This window comes from Penaeus vannamei, unplaced genomic scaffold (genome assembly GCF_042767895.1).
Source record: "Penaeus vannamei isolate JL-2024 unplaced genomic scaffold, ASM4276789v1 unanchor117, whole genome shotgun sequence".
Taxonomy (NCBI): Eukaryota; Metazoa; Arthropoda; class Malacostraca; order Decapoda; family Penaeidae; genus Penaeus; species Penaeus vannamei.
In genome coordinates this window covers 1-5000 of record NW_027213121.1, presented here as the reverse complement: position 1 = coordinate 5000, position 5000 = coordinate 1, and positions in this window count along the sequence as shown.

The window sequence follows — 5000 nt, the reverse complement described above, 5'->3', positions numbered from 1 at the left end:
CTGGCCAAGGCGGCTCAGGGAGGTCGCGCGCCCTTTCGAAGGCTCCCTGGCCAAGGCGGCTCAGGGAGGTCGCGCGCCCTTTCGAAGGCTCCCTGGCCAAGGCGGCTCAGGGAGGTCGCGCGCCCTTTCGAAGGCTCCCTGGCCAAGGCGGCTCAGGGAGGTCGCGCCCTTTCGAAGGCTCCCTGGCCAAGGCGGCTCAGCTCCTTCCTTCTGAAAAATTAAGGTAAAGTCTTGGGATCCTGAGGAGTCTGTTCATAGGGTCAGGGGCGGTAGGTAAATATCCGAATGCTGGGGGGGGGGGGGGGAGTGGAGCCTCCGACTGGTGCTTAGGTAAGGTTGCTAGGTTAGGACGTTTTGTATGAAAATAAATAGATAAAATAAGATGAAAGTAGAGAATAAGACAAAGTAAAATAAAAACGTGGGTTCACAGCTTGGTGGTGATATGCATTTCCTATATTTTAGTGAAAGCAAGCCGGTATTTCCATAGACTTTGAATCATGGCGTCTCGAACTGTGGACTTTCAGTGATGATCATCCTCCTTGTTCTTTCCATATAACCTAATGTGCTTGTTTACCTTTTACCTTCGTGTATTAACTGTATGGCATCTTAGCTTCCTCTCTTCACTATTTCATTGACAAGTGGCCAACTTAGAAGATAAAATTAAATGCGACTATGACAGTATTGAATATTTTTTTGGACAGTATACGGGATCTGTTATTCCCGTTTTCCATTTCTCTTTTCTTAGCTTTTCTATTATTTTCATTACAGTCTATCCATCTTATTTACAATCAGTATAATTAGACCGCAGCTGCGCATAGAACTAAAAATATGTATCCAGGTGATGTGTCTCGCATAAATATAATATTTCGTGCCTGACGTTACAACATCGAAGCGACTGAACGCAAAAGCAAAAATATTGAATATATATACAAGACAAATGGTCGACAACCCACTTCCTCTGTTATATTCGGTTTTCCGGGATCAATGCCTTTTGCACGCACTAGAAAATAATAGCTGTTGTTTGTATTATTATTATCTTCATTTTTATTATTATTTTATCATCATTAGTAGTGGTAATAGTAGTCTTAGCAGCAATAGTATGGTATAAAATGTAAACCACCATTCAAGATTCTAGAATTATACCACCAAAGATGTTAGTGCAGGTCAAACCACAACTAATGAAAAAGAACAGAGAAAATCAAGAGCTATTTACTTAGAAAAAAAACACTGGCCAAATTCTTACAACTTATCAAGAGTTTGAGAAGCTACCCTCCTGAAGGCAATCGATTCCAAAGCCTAAGAATAAGGACTTAAAAAGGCAGTTAGATTAGCAGCATGTTACCTTTGATTGCTTAAGAATACGAGGATCAAGAGACATGACCGGTTTGTTAAAATTGCTCGAGGACCGAACCAACGAATATTCATTATATGGACATGCAATATACACAGAAAGAAATGTGTGTGTGTGTGTGTGTGTGTTTGTGTGTGTGTGTGTGTGTGTGTGTGTGTGTGTGTGTGTGTGTGTGTGTGTGTGTGTGTGTGTGTGTGTGTGTGTGTGTGTGTGTGTGTCTGTGTGTGTGTGTGTGTGTGTGTATATGTGTGTGTGTGTGTGTGTGTGTGCGTGTGTGTGTGTTTGTGTGTGTGTCCATATCTATATCTATCTATCTATCTATCTATCTATCTATATTTACAAATGGGGGATAAGGCGGAGGATGTGGGAAGCGAGGAGGCTGTCGGCAGGAGCAAAACCAAGTTGAAATTAGGAAGCAGCTTGATTAAGGAAGATTCCACCAGTCTGCGGGCACGGGCATCAACGGAAGGGAAGACAATGCCCACTGCTGACCTTATCTTATGTTATATCATCTTATATTATATCATTTTATGGCCTGCGTCCCACTGATGGCAGACGAAGGCGTTTTGTGTCCCCTGATACAGCGTTTTTTTTATGTTAAGGCGACCCTCTGGTATTTTTTTTCGATTTTTCAATTTCTTTCGCCGATTTTGATGAACTGTCCACCCGGCGCCGATACCCACTTAAACACCGTCGAGCGGAACTGGAGGACACAGGGAAAGGGACCACAGTTCGGGAGGAGGTCGCGCCCTTCTGAAGGCTCCCTGGCCAAGGCGGCTCAGGGAGGTCGCGCCCTTCTGAAGGCTCCCTGGCCAAGGCGGCTCAAGGAGGTCGCGCCCTTTCGAAGGCTCCCTGGCCAAGGCGGCTCAAGGAGGTCGCGCCCTTTCGAAGGCTCCCTGGCCAAGGCGGCTCAAGGAGGTCGCGCCCTTTCGAAGGCTCCCTGGCCAAGGCGGCTCAGGGAGGTCGCGTCTTTCGAAGGCTCCCTGGCCAAGGCGGCTCAAGGAGGTCGCGCCCTTTCGAAGGCTCCCTGGCCAAGGCGGCTCAGGGAGGTCGCGCCCTTTCGAAGGCTCCCTGGCCAAAGCGGCTCAGGGAGGTCGCGCCCTTTGGAGGCTCCCTGGCCAAGGCGGCTCAAGGAGGTCGCGCCCTTTCGAAGGCTCCCTGGCCAAGGCGGCTCAGGGAGGTCGCGCCCTTTCGAAGGCTCCCTGGCCAAGGCGGCTCAGGGAGGTCGCGCCCTTTCGAAGGCTCCCTGGCCAAAGCGGCTCAGGGAGGTCGCGCCCTTTGGAGGCTCCCTGGCCAAGGCGGCTCAAGGAGGTCGCGCCCTTTGGAGGCTCCCTGGCCAAGGCGGCTCAGGGAGGTCGCGCCCTTTCGAAGGCTCCCTGGCCAAGGCGGCTCAAGGAGGTCGCGCCCTTCTGAAGGCTCCCTGGCCAAGGCGGCTCAAGGAGGTCGCGCCCTTTCGAAGGCTCCCAGGTCAAGGCGGCTCAAGGAGGTCGCGCCCTTCCGAAGGCTCCCTGGCCAAGGCGGCTCAAGGAGGTGGCGCCCTTTGGAGGCTCCCTGGCCAAGGCGGCTCAGGGAGGTCGCGCCCTTTCGAAGGCTCCCTGGCCAAGGCGGCTCAGGGAGGTCGCGCCCTTTCGAAGGCTCCCTGGCCAAGGCGGCTCAGGGAGGTCGCGCCCTTTCGAAGGCTCCCTGGCCAAGGCGGCTCAGGGAGGTCGCGCCCTTTCGAAGGCTCCCTGGCCAAGGCGGCTCAAGGAGGTCGCGCCCTTTCGAAGGCTCCCTGGCCAAGGCGGCTCAAGGAGGTCGCGCCCTTTCGAAGGCTCCCTGGCCAAGGCGGCTCAAGGAGGTCGCGCCCTTTCGAAGGCTCCCTGGCCAAGGCGGCTCAAGGAGGTCGCGCCCTTTCGAAGGCTCCCTGGCCAAGGCGGCTCAAGGAGGTCGCGCCCTTTCGAAGGCTCCCTGGCCAAGGCGGCTCAGGGAGGTCGCGCCCTTTCGAAGGCTCCCTGGCCAAGGCGGCTCAGGGAGGTCGCGCCCTTTCGAAGGCTCCCTGGCCAAGGCGGCTCAGGGAGGTCGCGCCCTTTCGAAGGCTCCCTGGCCAAGGCGGCTCAGGGAGGTCGCGCCCTTTCGAAGGCTCCCTGGCCAAGGCGGCTCAAGGAGGTCGCGCCCTTTCGAAGGCTCCCTGGCCAAGGCGGCTCAGGGAGGTCGCGTCTTTCGAAGGCTCCCTGGCCAAGGCGGCTCAAGGAGGTCGCGCCATTTTGAAGGCTCCCTGGCCAAGGCGGCTCAGCTCCTTCCTTCAGAAAAATTAAGGTAAAGTCTTGGGATCCTGAGGAGTTGATGGTGAATAGTCTGTTCATAGGGTCAGGGGCGGTAGGTAAATATCCGAATGCTGGGGGGGGGGGGGGAGTGGAGCCTCCGACTGGTGCTCAGGTAAGGTTGCTAGGTTAGGACGTTTTGTATGAAAAATAAATAGATAAAATAAGATGAAAGTAGAGAATAAGACAAAGTAAAATAAAACGTGGGTTCACAGCTTGGTAATGATATGCATTTCCTATATTTTAGTGAAAGCAAGCCGGTATTTCCATAGACTTTGAATCATGGCGTCTCGAACTGTGGACTTTCAGTGATTATCATCCTCCTTGTTCTTTCCATATAACCTAATGTACTTGTTTACCTTTTACCATCGTGTATTAACTGTATGGCTTCTTAGCTTCCTCTCTTCATTATTTCATTGACAAGTGGCCAACTTAGAAGATAAAATTAAATGCGACAATGTCAGTATTGAATATTTTTTGGACAGAATACGGGAACTGTTATTCCCGTTTTCCATTTCACTTTTTTCTTAGCTTTTCTATTATTTTCATTACAGTCTATCCATCTTATTTACAATCAGTATAATTAGACCGCAGCTGCGCATAGAACTAAAAATATGTTTCCAGGTGATGTGTCTCGCATAAATATAATATTTCGTGCCTGACGTTACAACATCGAAGCGACTGAACGCAAAAGCAAAAATATTGAATATATATACAAGACAAATGGTCGACAACCCACTTCCTATGTTATATTCGGTTTTCCGGGATCAATGCCTTTTGCACGCACAAGAAAATAATAGCTGTTGTTTGTATTATTATTATCTTCATTTTTATTATTATTTTATCATCATTAGTAGTAGTAATAGTCAGCAGCAGTAGTATGGTATAAAATATAAAGATCCACCATTCAAAATTCTAGAATTATACCACCAAAGATGTTAGTGCAGGTCAAACCACAACTAATGAAAAGGAACAGAGAGAAAATCAAGAGCTATTTACTTAGAAAAAAAAAAAAACAGCTGAATTCTTACGACTTATCAAGAGTTGGAGAAGCTACCCTCTCTGAAGGCAATCGATTCCAAAGCCTAAGAATAAGATTGAAAAAGGCAGTTAGATTACCAACATGTTACCTTTTATTGCTTAAGAATACGAGGATCAGGAGACACGGTCGGTTTGTTAAAATTGCGTGAGGACCGAACCAACGAATATTCATTATATGGACATGCAATATACACAGAAAGAAATGTAAATCTATCAGTCCAGAGAGGCATAAATACCGGGTTGATAGATAAGTGTAAATCTAACAGATAGACATACTTCTATGTACACGATTTTAACAAACGGCCGAT